Source organism: Pseudophryne corroboree, chromosome 7 (assembly GCF_028390025.1).
Source record: "Pseudophryne corroboree isolate aPseCor3 chromosome 7, aPseCor3.hap2, whole genome shotgun sequence".
NCBI classification, from domain to species: Eukaryota; Metazoa; Chordata; class Amphibia; order Anura; family Myobatrachidae; genus Pseudophryne; species Pseudophryne corroboree.
Genome location: NC_086450.1, coordinates 273835608 through 273852468, shown reverse-complemented (window position 1 = coordinate 273852468; position 16861 = coordinate 273835608). Strand labels below are relative to the sequence as shown.

Here is a 16861-nt window from a genome sequence, read left to right as displayed (position 1 = left end):
GTGGATTTTTGGTTGTCAGAAAAATATAGATGCAAACCCATTAACTATAAAGGATTATTTGTAGTAATTCTGGGATTATTCTTGGTGATAAATGCATGCCTACTTTGACATATTTAGACAGCACAAATAAGAATGAGTTTATTATTCACTCACAATTGACTGGTGTACAGTACTGTATAAATAAGGAAGGATTTACCTTGTTTGGATATCTATGGCCTTGATATTTTCTTGCCACACAATTGCCATATACAATTTGTATATATTTTGAGCCTAATTGTCACATGTGTGTCCGTCCCCTTTTTTTTCTTGTGGAAAATATGACCAATTCCATTCCCTACTCAAGGTGACAAATGAAAGGGCTAGCTTAAAAAATTGCGGACATACCCCACCGGAGATGCCCAATCTCTTCCGATCTTGGAAGCTAAGCAGTGGAGGGCCGGACTAGTACTTGGATGGGAGACCACCTTGGAACATCCTGGTACTGCAAATAAATTTTGCTGCCCAATTTCAAGTCACAGATAGGTACTCGGATCCATATGACCTATGATTTAATTTTCTGCAACTATTTTTTCCACTTGGGATTCTTGCAGTATGAATGAAGGTCATATACTCTTTTGACGGACACTATTGAGACTAGAAGGTGACATCCTTTTGACAAATTTTCCGGCTTACACTATACTATAGCAATTTTTGCTTACTATTTACTCTAATTGATACTAATATTTTTGCACAATAGTCTTGAATCACATATTTATTGAACTCCGACACTTCTATATATTTTATTAAGAAACTATTAAAATCATGATTTTATCAGTATAAGATATTGATATACTCAGTTCCTCTGAGGTTGAGTGCTCCCAAAAAAAGAGTCTACTTCTTTTCCATTTCCTCTTATTTGGTATTTTCTCCCATGTCTACTGTCACTGCATATGATTCTGTCACAATTGAAAGAATAGTGGAGGATTATATGAGTGACAGCATCCAAGTAGACATGTCAGACCGTCCGTACGTATACTGGCAGGAAAAAGAGGCAATTTGTAGGCCCTTGCACAAACTGGCTTTAATTTAGCTAAGTTGCCCCCCCCCCTCCAGTGTGTACTCCAAAAGAGTGTTTAGTGCAGCCAGTAACCTTGTCAGCGATCGGCATAGGAGGTTACTTCCACAAAATGTGGAGAAGATGATGTTCATCAAAATGAATTATAAAGTCTTCCGGGAAGACCTTTACCAGCAATTGCCTCCAGAACGTACACAGGAACCTGTGATGGTGGATTCCATTGGGGACAAATTAATACTCAGTGGGGAGGATGTACACGGTGAAAGGGGTGAGGAATCAGAGGATGATGTTGAGGTGGATATCTTGCCTCTGTAGAGCCAGTTTGTGCAAGGAGAGATTGATTGCTTCTTTTTTGGTGGGAGCCCAAACAAACCAGTCATTTCGGCCACAGTCGTGTGGCAGACCCTGTCGCTGAAATTATTGGTTTGTTAAAGTGTGCATGTCCTGTTTATACAACAATTCCATCTTGCACCTATTTTTCTTCTTTACATCATGTGCTGTTTGGGGAATATTTTTTTAAGTGCCATACTGTCTGTAACTGCACTGCCACTCCTAGATGGGCCAGGTGTTTGTGCTGCACACTTGTGTTGCTTAGCTTGGCCATCCAGCAACCTCATTGCACCCCTTTTTTTCATCTTTGCATCATGTGCTGTTTGGGGACTAGTTTTTTTAAGTGCCATCCTGTCTGTAACTGCACTGCCACTCCTAGATTGGCCAGGTGTTTGTGCCGCACACTTGTGTCACTTAGCTTAGTCATACAGCCACCTCGGTGCAACTTTTAGGCCTAAAAACAATAATGTGAGGTGTTCAGAATAGACTGGAAATGAGTGGAAATTAATTTTATTAGGTTAATAATACTGTAGGAGCAAAATTCCCCCAAATTCTGTGATTTTAGCTGTTTTTATGGGTTTTTTTTATCAAAAAATTATCCAAAACCAAAACACGAAAGGGTTGTTTTGGCAAAACCAAGCCAAAACCAAAACACAAAATGGAATTAGAACCAAAACCAAAACACAAAACATGAAAAGTGCCAGCCACACATCTCTAGTAATTACAAGCTGGTTGTTTTAAGTACTGGATGCAATAGCACAGTGCTGAATGCAGATTAACAACACACAGGTGAGAATGGTAAGGCAGGACCTGGAGAGAGTCTCTTACTGCATGTAGAAGTGGTAGCAGACTCTGGAAGTAGTTGTAGCAATGCTGGATGGCTGGTGCCTGTAGTTCCACAGAGAAACTGGAGCTGGGAAATCACCAGAGACAGGAGACTGGAGCCAGGAGACGCTGTACACTGGATGCAATGCATTGTTCAAGGCGATGAGACTGAGCCGATTTTCTGGATTTATACCCCCTTGTCAGCAGGCATTTAATGCTTGAATCATGTGTGCAGACACAGCACAGGATTGGGTGTTACAGGTCAGCTGATCGCAAGTGTCATGACGGCACCCATGCTGTACAGATGGCAGGCACACAGCGGGGTACACGCTGAATGAATTTCAGGGGTACACAGTGATAATGGGTACTGTGCTCCACGGACAGACTACTCATGCAGCAACAAGCTGGGACCCTGAGCTCCGGAGGCCTGCACACCAGCACACTGGTAAGTGAGATATTACTGAATGCTGATTCCTGACAGTACCCCCCCATTTATGGGTGGGCACTGAACACCCATGAGGCTTGAAAGGAAAAAGTCTATGAAAAACTTGAACTAACTGTGGAGCATGAACATCAGTGGCATTGACCCAACTCCTCTCTTCAGGACCATACCCAGACCAGTTAATCAGATACTATAGACAACCATACCGACAACAGGAATCTAGGATCTTCTCAACCTCATAATCTACGCCTCGATGAGTTTGAACTTTGGGAGCCACTGGAAGAGCTTTCTGAAAACAGTTAAGAATAAAGGGTCTAAGGAGAGAAATATGGAATGAGTTGGGAATTTTTAAATAAGGAGGTAACTTCAACTTGTAGGCCACTGGGATGATAAAACGTTCAACTGGAAATGGACCAATGAACCATGGAGCAAACTTCATTGAGGGAACTCTGAGACGGAGGTTACAGGTGGATAACCAGACTATATCACCCGGCTTTAAACTAGGAACTGCTCGCCTTTTCTGATCAACGAAGACTTTGTACTGTTGAGAAGCTTTCTTAAGAAGGAGATAAATATTTTTCCAAACCTGAGAGAACTGCTATAGAACTGAAGAGGCTGCGGGTACATCAACAATGGGAAGATCTTGAAAATTCTGAACTCTGGGATGTTGACCATAAACTGCAAAGAAAGGAGTCATATCGGTGGCTGTATGAAAATGGAAATTATGAGCAAATTCGGCCCAAGGCAGCTAATCAAGTCATCTTGTGAAGAAGATGGTCTCAAGCTCCTGGTTCACTCTCTCTGTCTGCCCATTCGTTTGAGGATGATATGCTGTAGAGAACTTGAGTTTGACTTGCAAGGCAGAACATAAGGCTCTCCAGAATCTTGCCACAAATTTAACTCCGCGGTCAGATATAATCTCAGTTGGAAGTCCATGTAATCTAAAGATTTCACTTAAGAATAACTGTGCAAGCTTTGGAGCAGAAGGCAAGCCAATGAGGGGAATGAAGTGTGCCATCTTAGAGAACCTATCGACCACTACCCAGATGGTATCATACCCTTTGGAGGGAGGTAGATTCAAAATAAAATCCATCGATAGATGAGACCAGGGATGACTTGGCATGGAATTTGTCAACCGTTGACCAGTAGGAGCTTGACGAGGAACTTAGTGCTGGGCGCACTTGGGACACGAAGCCACAAATTCTTGGATATCAGCTTTCATATGAGGCCACCAGTAGGATTGAGACAAGAACTTATAAGTTTTGAGGATCCCAGGATGACCTGTGAACTTGGAAGTGTGAGCCCAAGACAGTAGATTTGGATGAAGCTCAGGAGAAACAAACATCTTGCCAGGAAGCGGAACTGGAGATACATTAGTGGAAACGAAAATTGCAGGATTGAGAACTGGACGAGAAACTTGTTCTGAAGATTTTTCATTGACACTCATAGAGCATGATAAAGCATCCACTTTATCATTCTGAGAGCCTGGATGAAACTACAAATTAAAATTAAAACAAGAAAAGAATAAGGCCCACCTTTCTTGACAAGGATTTTGACACTGTGCTGCCTTTAAGTAAAGGAGGTTCTTATGGTCGGTATAGATGGTAATGGGAAACTTTGTGCCCTCCAACGGATACCTTCATTCTTCGAGGGCCAGTTTAATTGCTAGAAACTCCTGGTCACTGATGGAGTAGTTAATCTCAACAGGTAAGAATCTATGGGAGAAAAACCCACAAGGGTGAGCCTTACCATCGGCGACAGCTTGGGACAAGACTGCACCAACGCCAACCATCAAGGCATCCACCTCTAGAATGAAAGCCCTGTTGATATCTGGCTGCTGTAACACAGGAGCGGAAACAAAAGCTTGTTTAATTTTTGAAAGGCAGACATTACTTCTTCAGACCACTGGGAAGGAGTTGCCCCTTTTCAAGTGAGGCAAGTAATTGGGGCAATCAATGTAGAAAATCCTTTGATGAACTTTCTATAATAGTTGGCAAAGCTAATGAAACGCTGAACCAACTTAAGTGTAGTGGGAAGAGACCAGTTCTCTATGGCGTCCAACTTGGCTGGGTCCGTTTGAAGATCAGAACCAGAAATTATGTACCCTAGGAAGGGCATTGAAGAAGCTTCAAAAGTACACTTAGACAATTTACCATAAAGATGATTCTGTCGAAAACGTCGAAGAAACCTCTTTCACTTGCTGGCGATGGGAAGCCAAATCATGGGAGATCAGGATGTCATTAAGGTAGACTACCACATACTTATACAGAACATCTCAAAATATTTAATTGACAAAGTTTTGGAACACAGCCGAGGCATTACTAAATCTTAAAGGCATCACTAGAAATTCATAGTGGCCATCGCCGGTGTTGAATGCGGTTTTCCACTCGTCACCACTTCAGATCCTGATGAGATTGTAAGCCCCACGGAGATCTAGCTTAGTAAAGATACTGGCACATTTGACTGTCAAATATTTCTGTAATTAATGGCAAGGGGTAGCGGTTCTTAATGGTAATATCATTTAATCCTCGATAATCAATGCAGGGGCGTAATGATTTTTTTCTTGAAGAAGAAAAACTCTGCTCCTGCTGAAGATGGGGAAGGACGGATGAACCCTTTCTGCAGATTTTCTTTTGTATACTCCCTCATGGCTAGAGTTTCAGGAACAGAGAGAGGATACATGCGTCCTCTGGGTGGCTTTATCACAGGGATGAGATCAATGGGACAATCCCATTCCAGATGGGGAGGCAGAACGTCAGCGGCCTTTTCACTGAAGATGTCAGCAAAGTCCTTGTAGGCCTCAGGAAGTTTGGACTGGGGTTTTAACCCTAAAGATCTCACAGGACAGACTTGAGCCAAACAGGAGTGGAAACATGAAGAACTCCATGCTGTGAACTGTAGTGTGGACCATCCAGGGCATACCCAGTACAATCTAATAAGTAGCTTTAGAAATGACCAAAAGTTCAATGACCTCAGAATGAAGGAAACCCAATCCCAGGACCACTGGCTTAGTTTGCTGATTGATGGAACCCTCAGCAAAACAACTACTGTCCACAGCAGTATGGTAGACTGGGTGAGACAGCTTTGAAACAGGAAGATGGATCTTGTCAATTGCAGCCTGTGTAAAGAAGTTCACAGCAGTACCGCAATCTACTAAAGCAGAAAAAGTCTGTAATCCACTCTGTGTTTCCAGGGTTACAGGTAAGATGAGGTCTCAGAAGAAGGAGCTTTGGTTAAAGTTCCTAACTTGACTCCTCCTTTGCAAGTTAGAATCTGGTGAACGAGTAGGACAGGAACTAATCATGTGACCAGCAGCAGCAAAATATAGGCACAGTCTTTCCCATAACCTTTTTGACCGCTCCTCAGGATTTAAGTGGGACCTATTCACTTGCATAGGCTCATCAGAAGCAGTGGGTTGGGACTGTACTTGAGGCAAAACTCGATACTTGCGAAGGTCACTTTGAGAGCATTCAATGGTTCGTTCATGTAAATGCAAGTCCATCTTCACACATAGAGAAATTAAAGCTTCCAGTTGCTCTGGGAGATCTTGGGTAGCCAACTCATCTTTTATATGATCAGACAAGCCATGCAAAGAATGCAGCAACCAATGCCTGATTATTCTACTTAACCTCCAATGCCAATGTCTGGAACTGGATGACATATTGTCCCATGGTAAGTGTTCCCCGGCAAACCTGGAGGATGTCTGAGAAAGCAGATGTTGTACGCCCAGGTTCATCAAAGATTCGTCGGAATGCAGCAACAAATTTTATATATTGTTGTTTAGAAAAGAATCTGCTCGCTCCCGTAAAGGGAAAACCCAATTCAAGGCAGGACCAGTCAGGAGGGACACAATGTATGCAACCTTTACTCTGGGTGTCAGGAACTTGTGCGGCAGCAATTCAAAGTGAACTTTACACTGCTTCAAAATTCCACTACACATTTTGGGATTGCCATCGAATTTTCTCGGCGTAGGAAGATGAAGACGAGACACTGGAATGGTAGCAACTGGAGAATCTGAAGCTGTGGAACTGAGAACTGGAGCTGGAGCTGAAGATTGAGCTGGAGAGATGGAACTTGGAAGGGACTGTTATAGAGTGTCCAATCGGGAAGACATCCCTTGCTTAAACTGTATAATTTGCTGTTGTGCAGCCTCTTGACCATCGAGTCATGACACTAAACTTTTAAGGGCCTCTGCCACCATACTCTAACCGCCGTCTGGGTCCATGGGCCTTGAACAAACTGTCAGGTCTGTGTCTGTTCCCGGAGAAGGCATTAGTGGGTCAGTGGTTTTGCAGTGGAGGAAATGAGGAGGCTGTAGTAAATTCCTGCGCATGTGCGCAATGATGTTTTATTAAGCGCACAGAAATATAAATAGCAACTGGAGCAAATGGTAATGTTGATGATTCTCAGCGAGGAAGCTGACAGAGGTACTAGTAACTAGTGATGTGCACCGGAAATTTTCGGGTTTTGTGTTTTGGATTTGGATTCGGTTCCGCGGCCATGTTTTGGATTCTGACGCGTTTTGGCAAAACCTCCCTGAAAATTTTTTGTCGGATTCGGGTGTGTTTTGGATTCGGGTGTTTTTTTTTACAATAAACCCTCAAAAACTGCTCAAATCATAGAATTTGGGGGTCATTTTGATCCCATAGTATTATTAACCTCAATTACCATAATTTCCACTCATTTTCAGTCTATTCTGAACACCTCACAATATTATTTTTAGTCCTAAAATTTGCACCAAGCTCGCTGTGTGACTAAGCTAAGTGACCCAAGTGGCCGACACAAACACCTGGCCCATCTAGGAGTGGCACTGCAGTGTCAGACAGGATGGTACTTCAAAAAAATAGTCCCTAAACAGCACACGATGCAAAGAAAAAAAGAGGCACAATGAGGTAGCTGTGTGACTAAGCTAAGCGACCCAAGTGGCCGACACAAACACCTGGCCCATCTAGGAGTGGCACTGCAGTATCAGACAGGATGGCAGATTTAAAAAATAGTCCCCAATCAGCACATGATGCAAAGAAAAAAAGAGGTGCAACAAGGTCGCTGGATGGCTAAGCTAAGCGACCCAAGTGGCCGACACAAACACCAGGCCCATTCTCCGAGTGGCACTGCAGTGTCAGACAGGATGGCAGATTTAAAAAATAGTCCCCAAACAGCACATGATGCAATGAAAAAAAAAAGGTGCACCAAGGTCGCTGGATGGCTAAGCTAAGCGACCCAAGTGGCCGACACAAACACCTGGCCCATCTAGGATTGGCATTGCAGTGTCAGACAGGATGGCACTTCAAAAAAATAGTCCCCAAACAGCACATGATGCAAAGAAAAAAAGAGGCGCAATGAGGTAGCTGTGTGACTAAGCTAAGCGACCCAAGTGGCCGACACAAACACCTGGCCCATCTAGGAGTGGCACTGCAGTGTCAGACAGGATGGCACTTCAAAAAAATAGTCCCCAAACAGCACATGATGGAAAGAAAAAAAGAGGCGCAATGAGGTAGCTGTGTGACTAAGCTAAGCGACACAAGTGGCCGACACAAACACCTGGCCCATCTAGGAGTGGCACTGCAGTGTCAGACAGGATGGCACTTCAAAAAAATAGTCCCCAAACAGCACATGATGCAAAGAAAAAAAGAGGCGCAATGAGGTAGCTGTGTGACTAAGCTAAGCGACCCAAGTGGCCGACACAAACACCTGGCCCATCTAGGAGTGGCACTGCAGTGTCAGACAGGATGGCACTTTAAAAAAATAGTCCCCAAACAGCACATGATGCAAAGAAAAAAAGAGGCGCAATGAGGTAGCTGTGTGACTAAGCTAAGCGACCCAAGTGGCCGACACAAACACCTGGCCCATCTAGGAGTGGCACTGCAGTGTCAGACAGGATGGCACTTCAAAAAAATAGTCCCCAAACAGCACATGATGCAAAGAAAAAAAGAGGCGCAATGAGGTAGCTGTGTGACTAAGCTAAGCGACACAAGTGGCCGACACAAACACCTGGCCCATCTAGGAGTGGCACTGCAGTGTCAGACAGGATGGCACTTCAAAAAAATAGTCCCCAAACAGCACATGATGCAAAGAAAAAAAGAGGCGCAATGAGGTAGCTGTGTGACTAAGCTAAGCGACCCAAGTGGCCGACACAAACACCTGGCCCATCTAGGAGTGGCACTGCAGTGTCAGACAGGATGGCACTTTAAAAAAATAGTCCCCAAACAGCACATGATGCAAAGAAAAAAAGAGGCGCAATGAGGTAGCTGTGTGACTAAGCTAAGCGACCCAAGTGGCCGACACAAACACCTGGCCCATCTAGGAGTGGCACTGCAGTGTCAGACAGGATGGCACTTTAAAAAAATAGTCCCCAAACAGCACATGATGCAAAGAAAAAAAGAGGCGCAATGAGGTAGCTGTGTGACTAAGCTAAGCGACCCAAGTGGCCGACACAAACACCTGGCCCATCTAGGAGTGGCACTGCAGTGTCAGACAGGATGGCACTTCAAAAAAATAGTCCCCAAACAGCACATGATGCAAAGAAAAAAAGAGGCGCAATGAGGTAGCTGTGTGACTAAGCTAAGCGACACAAGTGGCCGACACAAACACCTGGCCCATCTAGGAGTGGCACTGCAGTGTCAGACAGGATGGCACTTCAAAAAAATAGTCCCCAAACAGCACATGATGCAAAGAAAAAAAGAGGCGCAATGAGGTAGCTGTGTGACTAAGCTAAGCGACCCAAGTGGCCGACACAAACACCTGGCCCATCTAGGAGTGGCACTGCAGTGTCAGACAGGATGGCACTTTAAAAAAATAGTCCCCAAACAGCACATGATGCAAAGAAAAAAAGAGGCGCAATGAGGTAGCTGTGTGACTAAGCTAAGCGACCCAAGTGGCCGACACAAACACCTGGCCCATCTAGGAGTGGCACTGCAGTGTCAGACAGGATGGCACTTCAAAAAAATAGTCCCCAAACAGCACATGATGCAAAGAAAAATGAAAGAAAAAAAAGGTGCAGACATCGCAACCGACACAATTGAACTCTCCTTGTGGATTTGTGATTTAGAAGAATGCACAGTTCTTTGCTGTGCTTTTGCCATCTTAACTCTTTTAAGTTTTCTAGCAGGAGGATGAGTGCTTCCATCCTCATGTGAAGCTGAACCACTAGCCTTGAACATAGGCCAGGCCCTCAGCCACTCCTTGTCACTCCGTGTCGTAAATGGCACATTGGCAAGTTTACGCTTCTCCTCAGACGAATTTGATTTAGATTTTTGGGTCATTTTACTGAGCTTTATTTTTTTTTATTTTACATGCTATCTACTATGACATTGGGCATCGGCCTTGGCAGAGGACGTTGATGGCATTTCATCGTCTCGGCCATGACTAGTGGCAGCAGCTTCAGCACGAGGTGGAAGTGGATCTTGATCTTTCCCTATTTTACCCTCCACATTTTTGTTCTCCATTTTTTAATGTGTGGAATTATATGCCAGTAATATATCAATAGGAATGGCCTACTACTATATATACTGCGCACAACTGAAATGCACCACAGGTATGGATGGATAGTATACTTGACGACACAGAGGTAGGTAGAGCAGTGGCCTTCTGTACCGTACTGCTATATAGTATATACTGGTGGTCAGCAAACTGTGCAAAACTGAAATGCACCACAGGTATGGATGGATAGTATACTTGACGACACAGAGGTAGGTAGAGCAGTGGCCTACTGTACCGTACTGCTATATAGTATATACTGGTGGTCAGCAAACTGTGCAAAACTGAAATGCACAACAGGTATGGATGGATAGTATACTTGACGACACAGAGGTAGGTATAGCAGTGGCCTTCTGTACCGTACTGCTATATAGTATATACTGGTGGTCAGCAAACTGTGCAAAACTGAAATGCACCACAGGTATGGATGGATAGTATACTTGACGACACAGAGGTAGGTAGAGCAGAGGCCTACTGTACCGTACTGCTATATATATAGTTATACTGGCGGTCAGCAAAATTCTGCACTGTCCTCCTACTACAGATGTGTCCACTTAAATCTTTGCTTTTTTATAAATTTGGCACAACATGCAAAACACGGCTAAGCTGTTTTTCACGAGTAGCGAGTGGATGATTTTCAAAATTTTTGTTTTCCATAACAGAATATGTATAAAGTAACATATTAAAGAAGCAAATTAAGAAAAATCACAAGACATGGCTAAATCTCTGAGTCTATGGCATGCAAAGCTGTGCCATACATGGCGGGATATAGCAAAGATCTGTACATCTGATACATCTGTATATACTACAATGCAGCACAGATATGGAGCATTTTTCAGGCAGAGAACGTATAATACTGGTGGTCACTGGTCACTGGTCAGCAAAACTCTGCACTGTCCTCCTATTATATAATACTGCTGTCCCCAGTCCCCACAATAAAGCAATTAGCACACTGAGCACAGATATTTGCAGCACACTGAGCACAGTCAGATATGGAGCGTTTTTCAGGCAGAGAACGTAGATATTTGCACTTGCAGCACACTGAGCACAGATATTTGCAGCACACTGAGCACAGATATTTGCAGCACAATTTGCAGCCCACTGAACATAGAAACTGAGAGGACGCCAGCCACGTCCTCTCACGATCATCTCCAATGCACGAGTGAAAAATGGCGGCGACGCGCGGCTCCTTATATAGAATACGAATCTCGTGAGAATCCGACCGCGGGATGATGACATTCGGGAGCGCTCGGGTTAATCGAGCAAGGTGGGAGGATCCGAGTCTGCCTCGGACACGTGTAAAACGGGTTAAGAGTAGGATGTAAGAGAAGAATATTCAATACTCCATGATGTTCCTGGCTCGTCTGAGAGTTGTGTATAACAACAATACACATTTCTTTACCTCGGCTAAAGAAGCAGAGGACTGGCTGGCAAGGCAGCCTGAGGTTGCTTGAAAAAGAATGCTGGATAAAATTTGATTTGGAGAGGTGTAGAGTTTATATGTGCTTATGATAGAACATTGATATATTTAAGGGTTAACGGATAGAGCAGCAGAAACTATAAACAACAAGATCTGCTGGCTAATAACCCCAGGGAATATATCCTAGGATAGGGAGTTTGTATGCTGTATATAGCTATAGGATTTGTTTCCTATATCCCCCTTGCTGTGTGCGTGATTGAGTGAGGAAAGTGGGAAAAGGTTGAGAAGGGTGGAATGGGATTTAGGTATTCCACAAGGGTAGTGGATATACAGTGTGGGTTAGGGAGGGAATGGGAAGGAAAATTATGTTTGAGATGGTTTTTAGGATGTTTTTGCTGCCCAGCAGAATGTCGGATGTTGTTTTTTTTTTTTAATTTCTTCTCCCTATCCCTCTCTCTCTCTCTCTCTCTCTCTCTCTCTCTCTCTCTCTCTCTCTCTCCCTCTCTCCCTGTGCAGTTGCTGTTGCCCTGCAGAGACTGAGGAGGTGTTGACTTCAGTATATTTAAAAGGTGAAGGCTGCCTGATTATATTGCATTATTGTGTAATGGTACGGTGTATTTGTATCCAAAGGTTTATTTATGTCCAGGTAATAATGTTTCTTCACTATCCTAATGACTAGGCAGAAAGAAGGATTAGGAATACTGGGCTGGAGTGTTAGTGGAATTAATGATAAAATTAAAAGGGCACTAGTTATGGCCCAGATTAAAAAATATAAAGCTGACATAATCTGCCTATCTGAGACACATCCGAGTGGTAGTAAACAATTCCCCCTTAAAAAGCCATGCAGCTTTTTCAAATAACGCCAGGTGAGTTTCAATCCTTATAAAAAAATCAGTACAATTTGAACTGGAGACTAGTCTTATTGACTCAAGGGGAAGGTTTGTATTTCTAAGAGCAAAGATTAACCAGAAGCTACTGCATCTACTAGCTATTTATATCCCCCCCATTTAGAAATCAATCACCAGATACGCCAGTTATAAGTGTCGGAGAAAATAATAATGTAATGGATAACAATTTGGATAGCTGGGGTGGAAAGCATGCCACAGGCACATTGTGCTCTGCTAAAACTCCATTCACAAGTCTTATAGATGAATTGGGCTGGATAGATGTTTGGCGGATACGTAATCCTACAATGGCTAAATATTTGTGCCAATCTGCTACATATCATACCCTCTCTCGTTTAGATATGGTTTTGGTATCTACATGTCTTGGCCCAACGGTCAGCGATGTTGGGTATCTGTCTAGAGGTATATCCGATCACTCCCCTGTTTATGTAAATATAGAGTTAGTGAATAATAATGGGGCGCCATTCTGGAAATTAAACTCCTATTGGATGACCCAAATGGGGGGAAGGATCAGACTTGGTGGAGGAATGAGCATGTTTTAAAGAGGAGCATTCCTCTCACCCAGACCCTACTATACAGCACGATGCCTTTAAGGCATATATGCGTGAACCCTTTATCAAAAAGATAGCTAGGATTAAGATGGGAAGTAGGAAAGAGGAACATCAATTGGAGGAAAGATGTCAAAAGCTAGAGACTCAATACATAGCTTTAGCTATGCCAAGCATTAGGGAGGGGTGGCTGGCTGCACAGAGCAAGTGGTCAGATTATCTTCATGACAAAGTAAAACGTAGGTTGTTGTTTAATAGACATACGCAATACTATCAAGCTAAGGTAGGAGGAAAGTATCTGGCCTCAGTATGTCCATAACTTTCAGGGGCAGGAGTGTACTACAAGGCCAGAAATAGCGGATGCATTTAGGGAATATTATCTTTCATTGTACTCAACTAGGGCTACCTCTGGCAGGGAACAACTAAATGGATACTTAGATCAGATTGAGTTGCCTAAATTTCGAGGGAGATGGTTGAAGCTCTTGAGGCTCCTTTTTACATTGGGGGAGATCGAGAAAGCGTTTTTTTCCCTCCCGTCTGTTCCCAGTGGGACTATTATATCGGAAGTATAGTGAGAGTCAGGAACACTAATACAGTTTAACAAATCATTTCTTTACAATATCATTGACAATAATTAAAATATACTTATCCACATTCCTTAAGGCAGTTATGCAGGATAATCACAGTCCTAGCATAAGGTGTAGTCCCAGGGAGCCTCCTGTCGCTGCGTAGCGCCTAGGTCTTGTCAGTCAAAGGAACCCTATTGCCAATCTCAGGTCTCAATGGAGGCTTCTATCAGTCTGACATGACCCTCTATTTAACCCAGAATTCTGAGAGGTGGTCAAGGGATCATATCTCCATCCACATGTCATTGGAGTCCCTGGTCACTTGTACAATATTAGGAAATCTATTGTTGTATTGAATTCTAATGTAGGACAAATAGCCCTTTACCTTTGCATATTTTAGATGTCTAGGCCACTTAATCAAAGGTAAACATCTGTTTGTTGATCATGAATAGACCTATTGTCTGGCCTATTATGTAAGCTAAAAATGTTAACAATTGCTTGTTAACATACTATAAAGAACAAACAGCTTGTTCCTACAAAGATGGAAAACTAAAGTCTTACAACACAAATACAGTATATGGCTATGTGTACACATTTTATACATAGAAAACAAATAGTTAGCTGTAGGTCAGAAATCAATACTGTTACAATCCACCCTTGGCTTCTATGTATTATTAAGTGTTATGTCCAATATTATTATACTGACCCATCAACCTGAGTGTCAAAACCTCTTTGCATTCTATATAACCTTACAGCATTTAAACAATAATAGAAACACTATTTTAATCACAGAATACATAATCATTATAGAAAAAAAAAAAATAACATAAACTACGGTGTGTATAATCGTTCCAAACTTTTGATCAGTCAAATTTCCATCCTTCCTCCCATTGGCTCATCTCTCTCAAGCTAACAGGAGTAGCTACATATGCAAAAGTTTTTGATGAATTTGGGGAGTACGGATCCAATATTCTTTTTCTCCCAAACTGAATCCAGTTCATAGAGTGATCTACTGGATCTTTTTACGTTCGCTTTCAAAGTTAATGTCTGGTCTGCTGTACGCTGTTCAAACACGATCCAAAGAAAACAAAAAGATGAATCCAACTATCATCAAGAATGTGCCTGATTCATAGCACCATACTCCTTGGTCAGGGCGAGATTCCCTCAGGCCGGCATACATCTTGGTTCAACCTGTTGGGAAAAATAAACAAGTGTTAAGTTTCTTATCAGCATGCTCTTGGATACAAATGATAGGCAGGGTTAGCATCACCTTTAACCAGAACATAGTATGTTTTTCCTTGCCTTAATGCTGCTATCTCCCCCTTCTTTTTCCTAACCTGGTTGTCCCTATTGTTCTTATCAATTAGGAGCTTATACTTAGCTATGAATATGACACAGTGAGGTGGCCTGGGTGGCATGGGCTCTAACAATCTCTGAAAGGGGGTGGTTCCTGTAAGGACCCTTTCATTCAAACAGCATACTGCCTCCTGTAGGACACTGTCCCAACCCTTTAAAGTGTGCATGGGCATTCTATTGCTTATTTGTTCCTTAAGGAGGCCATTCATTCTTCCTATTAATCCTGCTGCATTTGGATAAAATGGAATATGGTACACCCAATACACATGGTTCTCCTTTGCCCAATCATAGGTTCTTTCTGCTCCACTATGTCCACATTGTTCATACGCCCACCATCCTAGATTGTATATGTAAATTTTTTCATCTTCCTCCACTGGTGATTGAGTGGCTGATTTGATTTGTACAAGGGCATCAGCTGTGTCATTAGGTGAGAAACCTGTGTGTGCATTTACATGAACAATTGAGATAGACCTGCATGAGTTGTAGTTCCAAATTTGATTCCATATTTCAGGCCCACCCCATAAAGTATTGGAATGGGTTCTCCAATCTTCTTCTTTCCACGAGGGCATCCAAATAGTGAGACCTTTATACGGGGCCCAACTGTAAGTGTAGATTATCCAAAGACCATCTGTCTCTTGTAGAAGCATCAGTACAGCTTACAGTTCTGCATTTTGGATGGGTCCCCCTTCACCATTCACATATATAACTTCCTCCAGTACAGATTAGAATGCTGCGGCAGTCCAAGTTCGGCCCCTTTGTGTCAGGGTAGAGGAGCCATCTTTAAACCAAGCAATCTTCTGCTATTCATCTGTTAAACTGGAGTAATGTTCAGCAGTTGAAACTGGAGATTCTTCTTTCAACGGTGGGGGTAGCTGTTCAGTGCTATCGGATTGGAAAGTAACAATTCCTGTAAGGTGGCAGGTGACTTGAGATGGCTCTTGAGAGGCTACTCCTCCCCTCTCTGATAAGTACCACTTCCAGTTCTGTACCATGGGCTTCCGTGCAACAGCAGAACGTGATTCAAATCCTTCTTGCCTCAGCCATACTGCAATAGGGAGGTCTGTACGTATTGCAATTGGCTGTTGTTTGGTTGTGCTCTCTACATGTTGGAGAGCATTATATGCAGCTAGAAAAGTCTTTTCTAAGGGAGAGTATTGTCTTTGTGCTGAGGAAAACTGCTTTTCCCGGAATCCAATGGGCTTCTTCTTTTGTCCCTTGATTGCATTTTCCTGCCATAAGCCCCGAGACGTTCCATGCTCTGTGGTAGTTACATCCAGAAAGAATGGCTGATCTGACTGTAGTGGACTCAGAACATTATGCCCTGTGATAGCTTGCTTTGCAATTTGAAAAACCTCTTCTTGTTCAGCAGACCACATAAATTCTTGACTGTCTGCTGCAAAGGGTACAGAAACGAAAGTATTTCCTAAATCCACCCTAGCATGTAAGGCTGTTTGTCCATTAGTGTTTGAGATTTGTTCCACCAAAGTTATCATATAAGGTACTGCTGCAGCTAGGGGTGGTGTCGCTTTGTTTAGTCCCCAAGAGTCAATAGACAGTCTGTATGAGCCATTTGGCTTTTTCACGGGATACACTTGATAGTTAATGCTTTGTGCTTCACGGAATACTCCATCTTGTAGCAGAGCCTGAACAGTGTCCCCAATTTCCTTCAGACCACCTTGTATGTGGTATTGCTTCAGGTTAGCTGGCTGTGCAGGAGAAGGTATGTGTATGGGTGACCATTTTGTACTCCCTCTAACTACCGGCTTCAGTGCAGAAACCGTGAAGGCTCTTACAGAACCCCCAAAAACATAATTACCAGAGGATGTGTCTATGGACTGTCCTCTCAAGATATCCATTCCAATTATGTTGTCGGGGAGCTCAGAAACCAACACTGAAGCATCAAAGTAGGGACCGTCCCCTATTTGGAGTCTGCACTGTA

General features: G+C 43.0%; 1 pseudogene; it reads left to right on the top strand.

Moving 5' to 3' along the window:
• The first annotated feature begins 370 nt into the window (after window positions 1–370).
• Window positions 371–490, top strand: LOC134947039 (5S ribosomal RNA; annotated as a pseudogene).
• Window positions 491–16861: the final 16371 nt, after the last annotated feature.